At 38.4% G+C, this 20,074-nt stretch overlaps 1 protein-coding gene across 9 annotated transcripts in view; it reads left to right on the top strand.

The window, feature by feature from the left end:
- Window positions 1-20,074, top strand: part of CDON (cell adhesion associated, oncogene regulated) — a 101,909-nt gene that overhangs the window by 16,138 nt on the left and 65,697 nt on the right. Inside the window, exon 1 of one of the 9 annotated variants that reach the window (XM_054525395.2) lies at window positions 9,148-12,660. The exons of the other annotated variants lie outside the window; for them this stretch is intronic. The gene's annotated coding sequence lies outside the window, so the exon portion shown is untranslated. Of the gene's footprint in view, window positions 1-9,147; window positions 12,661-20,074 lie in introns of those variants that run through there. 9 annotated transcript variants of the gene reach the window in all.

The following is a 20,074-nucleotide window of genomic DNA, read 5'->3' as shown; positions in this document are numbered from 1 at the left end:
GAGATCCAAAAAACTGGAGCCAGAAGGTGTTGTAGAATCGGAAAATGACAAGGGGGGCCACCGTTGCCCTTTTTCAGCTGGCTCTTGCCTTTCTGTTTTCAGCAATGACAGTAACAATGCTTCAGAAAGTAGATGCTTGTCTTAAATATTTTTTAAAAATATTATTTAGATAAGTCTTGAGAATTTCATTCTTTTCTTTGACCCCACAGATTGGCCTAATTACTGAATTTTTGTCACTGGTCTACAGGTTTTCAGAGCAGCACAGTAATTTTTGTAGCAATATTGAACATGTATGCAGGAGAAAACATTGTACCACAGCTCTGGAAATGCCTGGACTTTACGATACTCTGTGGGTCCCCTAAAATAGAGGATAAGTTTATTGCATTGCATTTATAGAATTTTATTAGGGTAATGGTCTTCATGGCTAGGGTAGTATTTATAAGATTCTTACAACTTTTTTGATTCTAGGGAATGGGAATCTTGTATTTGAAACTACAATTCTTATCCTACCATCCCAACACCATTCTTAGTCCAGATTTGTGAAGATGTGTGATCAAGGCAACAGCTATATGTTTGGCTAGTTATAATGCCATTTAAGTGAATATGTCTTAATTGAGATGATAATATTCTGTATTTTGCTAAAAAGGGGGTAGCACTTAACCTCGAATGTGTGACTTTTTTTTTTTTTTTTTTTTTTTTGAGGTGGAGTTTCGCTCTTGTTGCCCAGGCTGGAGTGCCGTGGCATGATCCCGGCTCACCGCATCCTCTGCCTGCCACGTTTAAGCAATTATCCTGCCTCAGCCTCCCAAGTAGCTGGGATTATAGGCATGTGCCACCACGCCCGGCTAATTTTGTATTTTTAGTAGAGATGGGGTTTCTCTATGTTGGTCAGGCTGGTCTCAAACTCCCCACCTCAGGTGATCTGCCCACCTGGGCCTCCCAAAGTGCTGGGATTACAGAGGTGAGCCACTGTGCCCAGCCAAATGTGTGACTTTTTTGAAAAGGAAAAATTATTATAAAATCCTAATGTTGATTAAATAATTCTTATTTTTAATCTCATATAATTATGTATAAAATAAACTAAATGGAAACATCTTATAAAACTAAAACAAATTTGCAAAGTAAATACTGGCTCCAAAATCAACACAATTCAAAAATTTAAAATAATATTTTAAAAACATTTAGATTGCTATTGTTGAGTTTGATGATTGAGAACTATTTTTGTTTATTTTATACTTCCTTTGTTTTTTGATTCTTTTCATATTCAGCATGATTGCCATTATTTTTTCTTTAACAATTTTCCCACAAATTTAAGGGCTTTAAACATTTTAAATTATTGGCCAGGCGCGGTGGCTCACGCCTGTAATCCCAGCACTTTGGGAGGCCGAGGTGGTCGGATCACGAGGTCAAGAAATCGAGATCATCCTGGCCAACATGGTGAAACCCTGTCTCTACTAAAAATACAAAAAAATTAGCTGGACATGGTGGCGTGTGCCTCTAATCCCAGCTACTTGGGAGGCTGAGGCAGGAGAATAGCTTGTACCCTGGAGGCAGAGGTTGCCATGAGCCGAGATTGCGCCACTGCACCCCAGCCTGGGCAACGGAGCAAGACTCCATCTCAAAAAAAAAAAAAAAATATATATATATATATATATTTTAAATTATTATAGGTACATAATAGTTGTATGTGTTTATGTAGTACATGTAATGTTTTGATGAAGGCGTACAGTGTGTAGTGATCAAATCAGGGTAATTAGGTTTTCTTTATGTTAGGAACATTTCAATTCCACTCTTTTAGTTATTTAAAAATATACAATAAATTATTGTTAACTATAGTCACCCTGTTGTACTATTGAATACTAGATTTTATTCATTCTATCTAATTATTTTTGTACCCATTAGCCATCCCCACTTTACCCCACCTCCCTGCTGCCCTTCTGAGCCTCTGATAACCATCATTCTATTCTCTGTCCCCCTGAGTTCAATTTTAAAAAGTTTTTAGCTCCCACGTATGAATGAGAACATGTGAAATTTGTCTTTCTGTGCCTGGCTTATTTCACTTATCATAGTGTCCTCTGGTGCCATCCATGTTTTTGCAAATGACAAGATTTCATTCTTTTTATGGCTGAATAGTATTCCATTTTGTGTATATACTACATTTTCTTTATCCATTCACCCGTTGGTGGACACTTAGGTTAATTCCATATTTTGGCAATTGTGAATAGTGCTGCAATAAATGTGGGGATGCATATATCCCTTTGATATATTATACTGATTTCTTTTTTTTGGATATATGTCCAGCAGTGTCATTGCTAGATCTTACCATAGTCCGTTAACAGTGAATTTATTTTTAACAATCCATTATTTTGCAGGGCAGCCACTTTAAAAGTACACCCCAATATATAATACCAAAGTATGAAGAAAACCCATTCAATGAAAACTTTTTGTTATGTATTAATTACTTTTTGTTGATGAACCATATTAACATGGGATCTGTGCAGTATGTGTATTCCTACTTTGTGTAAGGTCGTCTCCTATGTCGTGCTTTTCAAGTTTGGCACACCAGTGCTGCCATGAACCAGAAGATAAATCTCCCATGTTTCTTTTTACCTGTTTCAAACTTTGTTTGTACAGCATTCTATAATGTCATGTGACTTTCAGTTGTCATCTCTGTGATCCAAAAATGCAAATGCAATTGGGCACTGAAATTTTGGGACCTGTCTTTGGTTGATGCTCCAGACTTCACTGGATCAAATTATCACCATAATTTATTTATCAGCAATGCATAACCACAGTGACCTTTTTTTTTCAGTGAATTTCATACCTCTTGAAATCCATCTGCAGATTAGAATAGAGAAAAAGAACTAAAACCTGGTAGGTTAGAGAATCTTCCAGAATGAGACATGGCCATCGATTCACATTGAAGTGAGTGGATGTAAGTGCAACTGTGTACTCAAGGCCTTTCTTTTGCTTAGGAAGCTGTGTACGGAGCGGGAAGGCTTAGGCCTGGGGTTGCCCTGGGTGCAAACCTCACCCTGTCTTTGTTTGCTGTGGTCCCTTGGGGAGGCTATCTGAGTGTTCTTTGTTTCCTCATTTGTAAAATGGAAATAATACCTATCCTTAAGTTTGAGGATTGGTAACAATGTCACTGGTAGAGGGTCATGACTGCAAGTTGTCCAGGTTCTTGACATTTTGAACAAAGGATTGGACAAAACGCCCAGCAAAGCTAAGAAAGAATGAAGCAACAAAAGAACGAAAGTAGGGATTTATTGAAAATGAAAGTACACTCCACAGTGTGGGAGTGGGCCAAGCAGCGGCTCAAGGGCCCGGATACAGAATCTTCTTGGGTACCAATACCCACTAGAAGTTTCCCGTTGGCCACTTCATGCTCATCTCATGTCAGTTAAGTGGTAGCCCGCAATCGGTCTGATTGGTTGCAGGAAGGAGCCAACCAGAGGCCCAAGTGAAGTTACAAAGGTAACACTTTTGTGCAAACATCTGATTGGTTGCTTTTTGCAAAGTTATACTTCTGTGCAAACGAAGACTCAGCCCACAATCAGTCTGATTTGTTGTGGACAGCCAGTTTCCCACCTGCCATGCAGAAAAGGTCAAAGCGAGTAGCCTCTAGTCCTTTTGTTACTTAGGTGTCGAAAGTTAGGGTTTTCCTTTCAATTTAGTTCTAGGAAGTCAGTGTGAAACAGCCTTAGGTTCCCTGCCTCCAGACCCTATTCTCCTGCCTCAATAATATATGTAAAATCGGCCAGGCGAGGTGGCTCACGCCTGTAATCCTAGCACTTTGGGAGGCCGAGGCAGGTGGATTGCCCGAGCTCAGGAGTTCGAGACCAGCCTTCGCAACACGGTGAAACCTGGTCTCTACTAAAATACAAAAAAAGAAGCCGGGCATGGCAGCGTGTGCCTGTAATCCCAGCTACTTTGGAGGCTGAGGCAGGAGAATCACTTGAACTGGGGAGGTGGAGGTTGCAGTGAACCGAGATTGTGCCATTGCAGAGCGAGACTCCCATCTCAAAAAAAAAAATAAAAAAGTAAATAAATAAAATAAAATCTTTGAACCATAAACTTAATAATTAGTAGTTACAAACCTAATAATTGGTAGCTGTTATTATTCTTTGAATAATCTCGTAAAACAGTTGTTTAATAGGATGCATAAAAAATATGTTTCTGCACAAACCAATTCTTGTCTGCTTTGTGGAAGCAAGAGGCTGGGGTGGATTAGATTATCAGAATTATTTGGCAAGATTTTTCATACTGCATGTGTCCCACCTTCTTATCACTTACAGGTGACCCACAGTTACCACTGGGAATGTGGCATAACTCTGCTGTGCTGAGGCAGAAAAATGAGTACTATCGACTAAAAACAGTTGAGTCTTTCTTGGGCAGCTCTGATATAAGCACTTGTACAATATTTTAAAATCCTAATTTTATAATTGCATATGAAGATGAATTTATGTAAATAAATCAGCAAATTGGCCAGGCTCGGTGGCTCACGCCTGTAATCCCAGCACTTTGGGAGGCCAAGGCAGGTGGATCACCTAAGGTCGGGAGTTCGAGACCAGTCTGACCAACATGGAGAAACACCGTTTTTACTAAAAATACAAAATTAGCTGGGCATGGTGGCTCATGCCTGTAATTCCAGCTACTCGGGAGGCCGACGCAGGAGAATCGCTTGAACCTGGGAGGCGGAAGTTGTGGTGAGCCGAGATCACGCCATTGCACTCCAGCCTGGGCAGCAAGAGCAAAACTCCATCTCAAAAAAAATAAAACAGCAAATTGATATTGCCTAATATTGACAGGGAACAACTCACATGCAAGCTGGATTAACCTCACGTGTATGTGTAGGTTAAATTAGCATTGTGGCAGATTGTTTAAAAAGTGTATTGATTTTCTTTAGATATTTACCAAATTTAAGACTTAAAATGTGTTGGCAAGAGGCAGGATAGATTGACCTGATGGTTTTAAGAAGATTTATTAAACTATTTGTGGTTTGACCCAGTTAGTTTGTCCAATAATGTTAAAATCTACTTATAATTTATCCTAAGAAGTTATCCTATTTAGTACTAGCATTATGTTGTAGAATTTTGTTTTAACATAGTTTGCTATTACGTGGTTTTGACTATACAGAAGTTCATATGTTGCAGGAAGCCCAACTATGTACAATAAAAACTTGATAGTTTAGCCAGTAATGCCCATCTGTGTCATAAGTGTGTGAAGAGAGTCTGTTTTGTCTGTTTTGGCTACAGATCCTTAGAGCATCCTAAATGTAGAGATTTCCATTTACCCACACTTGGTCATATGCCTTTTAGAGCTTTTAAGATCATAGTAAATGTTTTGCAGCCCACCAAGTCACTTCTATTTGTGAACAAAATAATAGTGCCTTTGGTGTTGTTTGTGGTCTTTTTCCCTTAGGTTTAAAGGGACCCTTTTGTTAAACTATTTTAATTTTTGCCCTTTTTTTTTTTTTAGACAGAGTCTCAGTCTGTTGCCCAGGCTGGAGTGTAGTGGTGCGATCTTGGCTCACTGCAACCTCCTCTGCCTCCCAGGTTCAAGCGATTCTCCTGCCTCAGCCTCCTGAGTAGCTGGGATTATAGGCGTGCACCACCATGCCCGGCTAATTTTTGTATTTTTAGTGGAGACAGGTTTTCACCATGTTGATCAGGCTGGTCTCGAACTCCTGACCTCGTGATCCGCCTGCCTCGGCCTCCTAAAGTGCTGGGATTACAGGTGTGAGCCACCGTGTCCAGCCTGCCCAAGTTTTTACTGTAGCGCTGCACCATGCTCTTGGTTAGTCGCCTTGACTTTAGTACCTGTTTTTAATTATATATCCTATAATCACTTTTTAAAAATTGTTGTAGTAAAGCATAAGTCATTGTGGTTGTTAAGTAAATTCATAATTCCCAGAAAACATTGCTGGGTTTCTCACAGTGTAAGTTCTTTCATTTATCACAATTTACTAAGCACTCATTTTGTGCAAGGTATTTCCCAGGTGGTGTCTGTACAGTGATGAGCAAAATAGACAAGGTCCCTTTTCTCATGGAACTGACAAAGTGGTGGTTAATCTAGTTCCTCTAGAAATTTTTTAAAAAATTATTTTTTAGAGCAATTTTAGATTCACGGCAAAACTGAGTGGAAGGTACAGGGATATCCCATATACCCCCCCAGCCCTCTGTTTCCAAAGACCTTTTTTGCATTTATGTGACCTGTGAATAAGCTAGTCTAGCTCTTTTATTTATTTATTTATTTATTTGAGTATAGTGAGTCAGGTAGGATCATCTGCTCGGTCCGTTCATGACCCTTCCTTGGCTATGATTTTTACACGGGGGAAATCAGATTAAAATGAAAGTGAAGGCCGTGAGTGCGGAAGGAAAACAGTTTTAAAACATGACGTTGGAGAGCAGTGTGCTGAGAGCGAGCAAGGGGGCAATAGGGGGTTTCGAGTGGAATGTAGGGCTGCTTGTGATGAGGGTCCTGCCTCTGAGACATCAGCTTCCCAGCAAGGTCTAAGACTTCGGCTTATTTTGGAGGGGAAGCTTAATCAAGAAGACAAGGATGGGACTCTGGGACACCTTGGGTCTTTTTGAGTGGCAGAAACCTGTCACTGCTGAGAAGAGTGATAATGCTGCTTTAGGGAGACTGCTGACACTGAGGATGAAGAGCTGAGGAATACCTGTGTTTACAGATGACTCAGCCTCTTTCATAGCCAAATGTGTGGTGTTGAGCAGTTGTAGCATAATCCTACTGATTTAAGACAGTGAAAACGTTAAGTCTCTAGATGAGTTGTTTTTTGACACTGATCTTTGAACCAGCGTGATCTTTAGTGAAGATTTTATATTCGTCTGGAGTAAAATGAGAAGCAGCTAACCAGAAGACATAAGCTGCATTTATACTGAAATTACTTCTTGCCTACTACTTTGTTTTCTAATGAAATACCAAAGTAGATGGCAGTGACTAATTTTTTAAAAATGTTTTTAGGGCAGATTTTGGAAAGTTTACGTAGGATATACAGGTGTTTTGTTTGTAAATTTTCTGTCTATTGAAATCCCAAAGTTTGGGAACCATTGCTGTAGTTTCCATTGAGTAAAATGACCTATGTACAATTATCTGTCTTGGAAAATGGTTTCTGTGCTGTTTCTCATACTAGATGCTTCTTCATCTGTAAGATTTATGCCCAAGTTTTTATGATGCCTCAGTATCAAGTAGGGTTCTTTCTCTCCAGCCATAGACTTAAGTTGGCTTTTTATTCTTCTCCAACAGAAATGGAAATAGCTCACTTCGTTTTAGGGACACATTCGTTGTTCCATGTACTGAGGTTAGGAGGCAAGTACCTAAAAGTCTCTGTCTATATAAAAGCTGCTTTGTAGACGTTTTATTAGTACTACTGTTGGCTCTCTTAATTAGTAGTATGTTTTATTTGCACCCCGAGGCTGTTCAAGCAAAGAAGGTAATTTAAATCAACAAAATCATTTCTTATGTTTTGGAATACCTACACTTGCCATCTGATCCTTTACTCCTGAGGTACTTACTTATGTTGGCAGGGAAGCTAGGAAGAGAAAAAGATGTTTATGTGGAGTTATGAAACATCTTAAAACGTAAGTTCTTGGAACACTTTGCAACTAAATAGTTTTCAAATTGGAAATGCTCTTTTGTTCATAACCAGAGATTCTTTTTTTTTTTTTTTATTTTGAGACGGAGTTTCGCTCCTGTTGCCCAGGCTGGAGTGCAGTGGGACGGTCTCAGCTCACTGCAACCTCTGCCTCCTGGGTTCAAGCGATTCTCCTGCCTCAGCCTCCCGAGTAGCTGGGATTACAGGTGCCCGCCACCATGCCCAGCTAATTTTTGTATTTTTAGTAGAGACAGGTTTTCACCATGTTGGCCAGGCTGGTCTCGAACTCCTGACCTCAGGTGATCCTCCTGCCTCGGCCCCCCTAATTGCTGGGATTGCAGGCGTGAGCCACCATGTCAAGCCTGAGATTCTTTTTTTAAGATGAATACTGAGTCTTCATGAGAAAACCTCTCTCTTCTACTGTATACATATTTCTGACAGTCTTTCCAGAATTCTACGGATACCTCAATGATTGTTTGACAGTGGCTGTGACGTTCACAAAGTAAAGTTGGCTAGGGAAATTTCTCCAAATTCTTTACCTGAATATAAAGTGAAAGGCCTGCCTCTCCAGGTTCTTAGAATGAAACTGAACTTCACGTCTGCTACTGTTTTTTTCTTTTCAACTTAGCTTTTTGATTTTTTTGACTGAACATGAACACTCTTTTTGCTTGCAAACTGAAGTGATGAACTTAAATGTTTAGAGCTGAAATTTTATTGATTTTGGATATCTTTGCTGTTTTTTCCCCCTTTCCTCTTAGTGCAGTCATTTTTTGGAGCCTGCCATAGATGAGGCAAAACTATAGTGTAAAATAAACTTTTAAGTGTTTGTGTGTTTTTTCATTTACACATAGCAGTTGTAAATATTTGTCATAGAATTCCAAAGCTGGAAAAAAACTGTGGAGTTTTTTTTCCTTTTGCGGACAGAACCTAAGCCATACTAAGTAAGTGTTCTGCCTAACATTCTCTAGGAAAAGGAGATAAATCCATTTAAACCACCAACTAATAATTTTGTTTTAAATATATTGTTTTAAAAAATTATGGATCCTGTCATGTTTTGAAACTTTTTTATACCAAAAAAGTTTTAAATTCAATTGCTTATGAATTGCTATACAAGAGTTGAAGATGTCAGAGATTGAGTGTTTTAAGAAATGAGGTCAAGGTCTCTGTTATTTTATTCTGCTTTATCCTCCCACCCATATTTGTTCCCTAACTACTTTGAATATAGGTACTCAATATATTTTTGCTGTATAAATGAATGAAAAACTGCTCTTTGCAGTTTTAGGTTGTAGATTCCAGCCCCACTCATAGTCTGTCCTTAGAAAATGGGTTGAATGGGCTGGGTGCAGTGGGTCACGCCTGTAATCCTAGCACTTTGGGAGGCTAAGGCGGGCAGATCCCTTGAGGTCAGAAGTTCAAGACCAGCCTGGCCAACATGGTGAAGCCCATTTCTACTAAAAATACAAAAATTAGCTGAGCATGGTGGTGCACAGCTGCGGTCCCAGCTACTCGGAGGCTGAGGTGGGAGGGTCACCTGAGCCCAGGGAGGTCAAAGCTGCAGTGAGCCATAATTGTGTCACTGCACTCCAGCCTGGGCAACAGAGAGAGACTCCATCTTCCAAAAAAAAAAAAAGAAAGAAAATGGGTTGAATGAAGAGATTTTAGAAAATTAAGGATCCATCCCCCAGCATTCTTATAATCCTCAGACTCAAATTAGTTATATGATGTTATATAAAGAATAAAGTTGTAGGCTGGGTGTGGTGGCTCACATGCCTGTAATCCCAGCACTTTGGGCAGCTGAGGCAGGCAGATCGATTGAGGCCAGGAGTTTGAGACCAGCTTGGGCAACATGTGAGACCCTGTCTCTACAAAAAGTAGAAGAATTAGCTGGGCGTGATGGCTTGCGCCTGTGGTGCCAGCCACTTGGGAGGTTAAGGTGAGAGGATCACTTAAGCCCAGGAGGCAGAGGTTGCAGTGAGCCATGATTGCACCACTGCGCTCCAGTCCGAGCAGCAGAGTGAGACCCTGTCTCAAAAAAAAAAAACATGAGTAAAGTTGTACGTTTTAAGAAAACTCACTAAAAACAAAAGAAACCCTCATGTTGTGCACAGAAGTCAACAATGACAAGTCCTTCAAAAGAAGAGTGAGGCCTACAAGGGTATATACAGGTAGAAATGTTTCTGTAAACATAAGGTCTGTTATTGTTTAACTATGAAGTATGAGTATAGTATAATACAAAAGCTTTAAGAACTATGCCAAAACTTATACATGAGAATTGTTTCTTTAAAGAAGTCAGTTACCTTGGGAAACTGCATATTTAATCTCATGTTACTGTTATTGTGCCGAGAAATTTGGAGTTCTTTTAAAATTACCTTTATTGGTTGTGGTACATTAAAGAAAGTGTTTGATGTTCTTGATTTTTTGGATATAGTCATTAATGAATAAATTGGGTCATAATGTTGGAGTTAAGACTGTATGTGTTTAAAAATCAGATGTAATCATAATGAGAATATTCATGGCTGCTTTATACATTGATACCAAAAATAATTAATAAGGGATTATGTTTTGCACAGAGAAGCATCATTGGAATAAGTTTATCTGGGTTCCAGGTTGGGTCTATCTGCGGCTGTGTTTTTTTAGTAGTATGTATACATATGTGTGTATTTATATGTGTGTGTATGTACCTTTTCTGTATCAGTCTGTGAATTATTTCTTTGACCATCCTGCCAGTGTTGTGTTACAATCTAGCCACTGCTGCTTCATGCATATGTGGCCTAGCAGAGTTGTTCCAACAAACTTTGCTTTATTTTTGATAGTCAGGCCGGACCTGATGCCAAAGGCCACTTCTCGGGCTTTTCTGCTTGGACTAAAACTTCATGCTATGTAGTGTTATGTTTACAAAGATATTGTGATCCTAATTGATTTATTTTTCTATTTTCTAGTTCATCAGGGCATTGTATCCTGATTGTTACTTTGGTTTTAACTGCCTGGCACTGATTTTAAGTTTTCAAGGATGCACGTTTTCCTGACATAGGCCAATTTGTGTTTTTACTTAATTTTAGACTTATCAGTCAATTGGTGCCAATTATGTACTAACTGCATAGTAATCTGTGATTGACTTGTATGTCAGCTTATGAATGTGCTTGAAGAACCCCTTTATCAATGCACAGCCTCTCTTCCCTGGTAGGATGACAGCTTTGATGAAGCTGTGTCTGACCTAATTCCCATGACCAGTTTGAACAAAGCAGGGGCTGATAAGAAATCTAGATTTCTTCCATTATTTTATGTGGCCAAGTTTAAAGATGGAATAAGGTACTTGGAAACTAGTATTAATATGTTCTAGGTCTCTAGGAAACTCATAACTTGACAGTAAGATAATGTAAAAGTCATCGTGGCAGAGACCCAGTGTTCAGCCAGCGTTGATTCAAGTTTATTTGCAGCAAAGATCCTTTTCCAAGATTTGTTTTTTTCTTGTCTGCCTTTTCAATGCTTGACTGTGTACATTTGAATAATGTACTTCATGGAAATGAGTTTCTCCTTGAGGATTTTTTCCTTGTTATTAAAATGGAATCTAAGCCAAACCCCATGAGGGTGAATCTTTTGTAACTGCCAGGGAAACTCTTATACTTAGGTTAGTCCAGTGCATAAGTCAGTAAGGTCTAAGCAAAGCGCTGGATCTGTTAACAACTATGTTAATTATATTACCTAACACCTATATGGGGCTCTTTTTCAAATGTTTCCATATTCCTCCTCCTCATCCTCCAGCAGGAGTTAGTCAAATGTGTGTCTGCATCTTTGCAATAGCTAGTTCTTAGCAAACTTAGCTTTTAGCATTTGTTTTGTGGTTACCATAACGGTTATTTTTTCCCATAAAGCCAATTCCAGTGACAAACTTGAAAAGCTACCAAGTGCTGGATTTGTGGAAGTGTTGACTCCATGGGACTTGCAAAATAATCCCCTTGAAATTTTCTGTATTTTGTCTTTTTAATCATCTCTCTCATGCTGCTTTTTAGAATTTCACCATTTGTGTGCAGCTATGCTTTTAAATATTTATAATGCTCCTGTACAGCCCACTGTGGATGCTAGGATTATCTTCACAATTCTTGGCTTCCTCTGCTCTAGTGGCAGGAAGAAATAGTCTCTTAGAAAGAGAGTGGAACAGGAACACTTGACTTTTTTTTTTAAACACGCAAATATTGTGAATAGAACCTAACTGAGCTTTTGCCCCCTCTCCTTTGGTGTAATTAGGACCACATTGATTCCTGTTGCAGCTGGCAGCCCCTCACTGTTGCCTTTTTCTGCGTGTGACCCTTGATCTCAGTGACCTTTCCTGGGGTTCGTCCTGGGCCCTTTTCATTGTGTTGGAGCTGAAGTGGCTCATGTGGAGTTGATTATTTCTTTGCTCATTTGGCCTTTTTGGTGCCATAACTCCAAGTCACTTCCATTTTCTTCTTCTACTTTTGGCAGTCCACAGTGAAAGGAAATGCTTTCGCAGGCAGCAGGATCGTTTGTATGCTTGGCTGACTTGATTGAGACTTGGGAGAAGTGGGGGAAGGGTTGCGAAGTCTGTAGGTGTGAACTTTTTTTTTTTTAAGTTGATCTGAATGATTGCACGATCATTAATAAGTGCTTATAAAGTGAGTACTATGGAAAGCTGCATTTCACACCCAGGGGCTTCATCCTGGCAGGAAGAGAGCTCTCCAGTGATTGGCAGGGGGCCTTGGTGTCTGAGATCCTGCAACTTTACTTTGGTAAGATTTATATGTTCCTCCTATGGACTGGGAGCGATGCAGCAGGTCAGAAGATACATCATTGTTAATTGCACATGACTGCTTTAAGAAATTCTTTAGTTTCTAAAAGAACCCCCATAAGCCCCAGAGAGTAGCATGCTATTAGATAGTATGTTTGTTGCGACTAGACTTGTAGCACTCTGTTTGCCTCTCTTTTCCTCCTGTAGAATCATGGAAGATGTATGCCAGCTGTTACTCTCATTCTGGGAGACCCCCTGTGGACAGCATGAAGACCGTCCCTAATCAAAGCCTTTAGTAAGCATGAAGGAATGTGTCTGATTACCCTACACTGTAATACCTTGGAAAGGTATAACAGTGTGAGATGTGAAATTAAATCACGTTAAGAAACTCATGTTTAAAGTCTGACTGTTTGACTCCATCCCTGGAATATCATTTCTGTCTTTTCCTGTTTTTGTTTTAAAACTTTTTCATGAGTAGTATTGATAGTGTGGTTTATTTTGAATGAGGAGTCCCTACCCTTCAAGCATGGTAGTTTTGGGATTCAGCCTGAGCCGTAGTTCCATGTGTCTGCTGTTGCCCACCAGAGTGTCCTCTGCGACCCTCATCTCTTAAGAGCTTCAGGCTTCTTTCTGCTTGCCTGCCCGACCTTCCTTAGAACCCCACTTACGTCCAGCTCATCTTGTTATCTCCACACCTTCAGACGCTCTCCATTCCCTCCACCACCTCAAACAGCAGTAGCAGACCACAGAAGACCCTGCTGCTCCCATCTCAGTAAATGCACATCATCCACTCACTCACTTGTCTAAGTCAGAAGTCTGGACAGCAGCCTCGATTCCTTATTTACAGTCACAGCAGTGGGGAAACAGAGCAGTGGACAGATAAATGGATTAAAAAGATGTCCTAGGTCCTAGTGGTCTATTCTTTTCCAGTCCAACTCATTCATTATCCAAGTCCTGTTGATCACAGGGCCTCACTCTGTCACCCAGGCTGGAGTACAGTGGTGCGATCATAGCTCACTGCAGCCTCAACCTCCTGGGCTCCAGGGATCCTCCCACCTCATCCTCCCGAGTAGCTGGGACTACAGGTGTGCACCACCATGCCTGGATAATTTTTGTATTTTTGGCAGAGATGGGATCTCCCTATGTTGCCCAGGCTGGTCTTGGAATTTCTGTGCTCAAGTGATCCACCCACCTTGGCCTCCCAAAGTGCTGGGATTATAGGTGTATGCCACCGCTCCTGGCCTCTTACGTCCTTTAAATATGACCGTGTCTTAAAATTTTTTGAAAAACCTTTCCAATTTATCCCGTGATATTTCTCCAGTACAGGTCCCCGTATCTTTCACAACAGCCTTCTAACTTCTCTTATCCTCAGCCATTTTCCACATTGCAGTGTCGGTGATTTTTCAAAGGTATGGGACTGATCATGTCCTTGCCTGCTTAAAAGCCTTTGACACCCTCCTCTCAGAATAAAAGCCAAGCACTTTAATATGATTTATATTGTTCTTTACACTCTTGTTTCTGCTCATTTATGCTGCTTTCCCCTCACTGTGTCTTATCCTTCTCTTCTTACTGTATTCTCCAGCCCAGACATCCTTACTCTGATTCTGCGAACACACTGTTCCTTCTGCCTGGGATGCTTCCTTTCTTCTCTTCCTCCCTTCCTCTACTCCATCCCCCAAATGTATCCATCTGATTTCACCTTGTCAGTTGTTTCCTCTGAGAAGCCTTCACCTCTCCAAGTCCAAACCTAGGTTAAGTGAGCCTTCTCTTTTTCCTGGAGCACCTGTATTTGCTTTATTCTGTTGCTCACCTGTCCTTTTCTCATGTAACTGTTTTAATCTCTGAAAACCTTTATTTCCTAAAAATTTTGCCTTTTAGTGTAAAGCATGTCTATTGCTTTTCATGGAAAGAGTCATGATATGTTCTGTCCCAATCCAAGATAGCCAGATTTCACAGATAGAAAAACATGTCAATGGAGCAGTGAAAGCACATTTGTAGAGATGGTAAAAGATACTTTAAAAGTAAATAAATCCAGTTTGTTCTTAAATAAAATGCACTGAGTTTATTATGCTTGTCAAAGGAGGAAGAGAAGCCTTGAGGCTGGTGAAAGAGGAATGGTGAGGAATTCCTTCACGGGTGGTGTAGAGTCAGGAAATGAATTTTTGGACACTGGAAGTCTTAAGGCTTGTAGTTACCTCGCATTCAAACTGCACTTAGAAAATAAAAGCAACTAAAATCACCTTATGGCAACACAAAAGCTCAACACAAGAGTGTTTCACAACTCGCGGAAATGGTGCACACACACTGCAGACAGAAGATTAGTAGAATCTCACTAATTAGTGGAATCTCACAGAAGATCAGGAGAATGCCCACTGTCCTCCCCCTCAGTTGGCATCTGAACACAAAGCGCAATGTTTGGGGTCAGCCAAACATAGCAAGCAATTCACTTTTTTCTACGTGACGTGGTATAAAGTCTGAAAACTGTGGTATTATATAAATTCGTGTGTGCAGCTTTGCCTGAAGCTATAATATCACTTTTTAGAGTGTTTTTCTTTAGTTTCTGATTGAAAAAGTTGTACTGAATAAAACGAAGCTGTATTTTAAAAAAAGTGGAATAACTTTCTAAGAGCCATTATTGCAAAAAGTTGCTATCTGAGCCATTCCTATGTTAGACGAGTCTGTATTTTAATTGCTTCCTTACTTGTCACGTTTCCTTACCTGGTTGTAAGCATCATGTGGGCAGACACTATGTCTCTTTTATTCATGGTTGAGTTTCCAGGATAGCTCAGTGCCTGGTATATAGTAAGCATGCACAAGTGTTTACTGAATAAAAGATGAATTCCTCTGCTTTGAACTCCTTAAATACTTTTTACTCTCTTATTGCATTTAAGACTTTTTTCTTTATTCTGGAGATAATTATGTTCATGCCCTTCTTTCTCAGTTGAGCAGTTTCCTTCAGTTTGGTACATCTTTGCACCCCTCATAGGTTCTTGCCCAAAGTAGATGTTCTATGTATTAAATGGTTTGATTGAATGAATACTTACTTGAAAAGTAGAGTTATTTGAGAAGTTTGTGTAGGAAATGATGTTAACTTCTTAGATAAATTAAATATTCAGAATGAAGAAAACTGACAGGAGATTTAAAGTTGCCTGTGGTTAAGGTCAAGGTAGCCCAATGGGTTAAAAAACAGTATATACTATATTTGACTTCCATAATTGAAATTGGACTGCACTAATCTTGATAGCACTTAATCAAGAATTTTTAAGTAGACATGTTTTAGTTTTTCTTTGTGGTTCTGAAAATAATTTTTTCTTAGTTGATCAATAGCGTATTTTGAGATAGATTGTTTGAAAATCGAGATCAATCATTGTTTTAAAAAAGGAAATTACCGTGTTTCATACAGAATAAGATTCTTTTTAAAAAACGGAATCTAACTTAAATAATTTCTTATTTTGAAGAACTATAACTGATTTCAAAGCCAAGTTTTTGTTCACAAATTAATCACGGTTATTTCCTAAGCTTGAAAGAAAACTACAAGAAAGTTTGAAATAGGAGGCTAGGAAGAAGAATGATTCAGAAAGACAGCCTTAATCATCCTTATGAAAGCAAAGGCGTTGCTTCAAAAACAAAGTAATCAAATCTAGAAATTCAGGAAAGACTTTTCCCAAAGGATTATTCTAGCAGCATGTTGAAAAGGGGTTATAAAAGCAATAAGTTCACAACCTGAACAATAAGTTAAGTAAACGTTAGGAAAGTATTTCCTTTCTTATTCTAAGATGAGGTATACCTTTAGCTTACCTCTGCCCACAGAAATGCTCTAAGCTTGGCATGGCATATAAAGTAGAGCTTATAGGACAGATTGCCTTCTATGTGGATGTGGGAGAAAGGCTTAAAGAAAGCCCTATAACTTAGCAAACACCAGCTGTTGTTTAGTGACATTTGGACTTTGGGAGCAGTACTTGTGCCACACGAGACTGGGGAGCCTCCAGAGATTTTTACAGCATTGAACAATAAGTTGTCCTGCTTTGTAGATGGTTTGATGGTTTTACTACACTTAGCTGCATTTTGTGTCTTTGTGTGTGTGCATGTTCTACAATCTTTTTCTGGAGAGACTGTACTACCAGGCACTTTCCTGAGAGCAAAGTGACCACTAAGCATCTTCTCGGACAAATCACCCACTCAGAATGTCGGTGAAAAGAATGGAATTATGTTGGCCACTAGCTTTATATGAAGATGGGAAGGAGATGGAAGAACTTTCTCGTGGTCATGCTAATTCCATTTGAGACCACTGGGTTCGATGAGCCCATCGCTTCTGTTTTTCACATAAGGAATCAAATTCAAATTCTAACCTCTTCACTGATTTTATTACCTCTAGTAGATTAGGGAAATATATATATATATGTTACACGGACAAGAAAAGCAGTAAGAAAGGGAGAATACAGTTTTGAAATGGATGGCAATTTACTGTTTTGAATGTCAGCAAATATTCCCTTAGAGTGTCAGCAGTTTTTGCATACAAATTTATTTTGAGAAATACGTGTAATGAGTTAAAACCACACAGTGTAACAATGGTAGCTCCTTATTCTACTATATAATAGATTATGGGTAAAAAGCAGAGATTTTGTGTCCACGTTGTTTTTTGTCATTGGAAGTTCACGGATTGACCAGGTTTGATGAGTATGGCCTGCAATGTCCGTGCCTTACATTCTTTTTCCAGTTACTTTTATGTCACTTTAGAAGATTGTTTTAAAAAATCCCTAATAGAGAGTGAAAGTTGTTTTATGCCTTAGCAAGCGTTTTAGTTCATTACTCAAAGTCATGATTTATATCCACGCTTTGCTTACCACAGTGTGAGGATCTAAACCATATGCTGGTGATGGGGAGTTACCTTCATGTGCCGATTTGGGTTGTGAGGGATGGGGTTGGCTATTGGGGGCCTCTTTTTGGAACACAACTTGACAATATGTATTAAGAGTCTTGAAAATGTTTGTACTCCCTGAGCCAATAATTCTACTCCTAAAAATGTCCTAAGGGCATAATTAGAAGCGTGGTTTAAGATTTATGGACAAAATAGTCATAGCAGTATTATCTAGAATAGCAAAAAAGTAACACATATATATGTTTTATATAACATATATAACATATATAATATATAACATATGACATATATAACATATAAGACATATATGTTATATATAACATATATGACATATATAACATATATGACATATATAAACCATATGACATATATGTTATATATAACATATATTATATAAAACATATAACATATATAACATATAACATATATGTTATATAACAACATATATAACATATAACATATATGTTATATAACAACATATATAACATATAACATATATGTTATATAACAACATATATAACATATAACATATATGTTATATATAACATATATGTTATATATAACATATAACATATATTATATATAACACATAACATATATGTTATATATAACATATGTTATATGTAACATATATATTATATAACATATGTTATATATAACATATATGTATTATATATGTTATATATATACACACATATATAAAAATGTAGCCTAACTATCCAAAAGAGAATGGTTAAGTAGACTAAAATACAAGACATAATAAATAAATAAATAAATTCTCTGCAGCTAAAAGTTTTATTTATGAAGAATTTTAATAAGGGCCAGTGGCAGTGGCTCATGCCTGTAATCCTAACACTTTGGGAGGCTGAGGCGGGCGGATTACTTGAGGCCAGGAGTTCGAGACCAACCTGGCCAACGTGGCGAAACCCCATCTCTACTAAAAATACAAAAATTAACCGGGCATGGTGGCATGTGCCTGTAATCCCAGCTACTTGGGAGGCTGAGGCAGAGAGTCGCTTGAACCTGGGAGGCGGAGGCTGCAGTGAGCCAAGATCACGCCACTGCACTCCAGCCTGGGTGACAGCAAGATTCCATCTCAAAAAAAAAAAAAAAGAATTTTAATAAGGAAAAATGATCACTAAATAATAAATTAAAGCATTTAAAACCCTAACATGTATTATCACAATTATGTAAATACCGTACACCACATATATGAAAAGATGAGACGGAAGTGCATCAGAATGTTGACATGCTATCTATAGGTAGCGAGATTGTCGTGTTTACTTTCCTTTTTATACGTTTATGTATTTTCTGCACATTCTATATTGAATGTGTACTTTTTTCGGACGAGTATTCGTAGAAATTTAGCAATTCTTGTAAAACCGACATATAAAATATGCGAAGAAAACTTGAATATTTTGTTTAAAATATCACCAGGCATTATGTTGACAACATAGAGTGCTTTAAAAATTTTCAAAATAAAAGAAACCCTGAAGTAAAAAAAAAAAAAAAAAAAAAAAAGGCGGTGTGATTTAAATCAGAATTCTATTCTATCTGACATGATTTAAACCAGAATTCTGTTTTTAATTTTTACATGAGGAGATTTGAATGTTATGTTCACTAGAACAGAGGTTAAGCACCTTTGGCAAGTAATGTGCCCATGTTATGTGTGGTGTAGAGTAGGATGGTTGTCCTTATCATGGATTTTTTTCTCTGCTGGTCATTATTTTCAGATTGAAAGAAAAGATGAGGAGGATGGGATAACAACTATGTAGAGGAAATTAGGGTTATTGTCTCCCTTGCCAAGGTCAATTTCTGTAGGTGAGAAAAATAACTTATACATTAAGGCCACTGACTTGTGAATAAGAAGATGGCAGAAACCTTGTTTAGTTATGGTAAACTTTGTCAAACAAAATTGTGTTTATTTACCAGAGCAATGTAGGGGAACTTAAATACACACACACACACACACACACACACACACACGTATTTGCATGTATATATGCACACATGAATAAATTGTATATTTGGTTTTCTAATAACTTACTAGTTAAATAACCATAACACTAATATTAAGGATTTCTTTTTTGATAAAGATATTGCTTTTGAAAATGATGTACCATTGAAAGATTTTCCAGTAGTACTAATGGATATACTGTAATTTATGCGTATCTAAACTTTGTGTGGTCAGTAATGTTTATTTGTGAGGTTGGGCCTGGGGTGCTGTTACTGGCTGTTGACTATAATGTCGAGCTACCCAACTCCATAAAACAGCAGAATCCAACTCTTTGTTGTCATTATCACAGTTCTATAACAAACTGAGCAGGCTTGCCTTGGATACATGTAAACCAAGCCAACAAGTGTTTAGTAAATGCCTTTTCTGGGCATAGGTTCTTTCCAACTTCCAAAATCAACTGAGAGCATGTAGAGAGTAACCCAATAGAAAGATAGACTTAATAAAGAAGATTCCTGTTGATAATATTTAGGTAGCTGTAATGAGCTGTGAAACTTTCAAGGACAGCTATAAAGTCACTCAGTAGGTCATGCACTACGGTTAAAGTTGACTCTGAAATTTGTTTCACTGCTTTTTAATAAATAAATAGCTGAAAGATTTGGCAAAAGGAAGAAACAATCCTTCTTGTCCTCATTCTCTCAGGAAAATGTCTCCTGTTAACAAGTTATTTGAATGTTTACTTTGCCTTGACTGCTTTCCAGTGGTGTGTCAGTTCTTACCCTTGAACCAAGTGAAAATTCAAATAAACCAAAAAAGTTTTCACACAGCTGGACTCTTCTGCCGATGAGTCATTGCCAGTAGTCCCTCTCCCACTTT

The sequence above is a fragment of the Pongo abelii genome, chromosome 9 (assembly GCF_028885655.2).
Source record: "Pongo abelii isolate AG06213 chromosome 9, NHGRI_mPonAbe1-v2.0_pri, whole genome shotgun sequence".
In the NCBI taxonomy this organism is placed as follows: domain Eukaryota; kingdom Metazoa; phylum Chordata; class Mammalia; order Primates; family Hominidae; genus Pongo; species Pongo abelii.
This window is presented reverse-complemented; position numbering and strand designations above follow the sequence as displayed.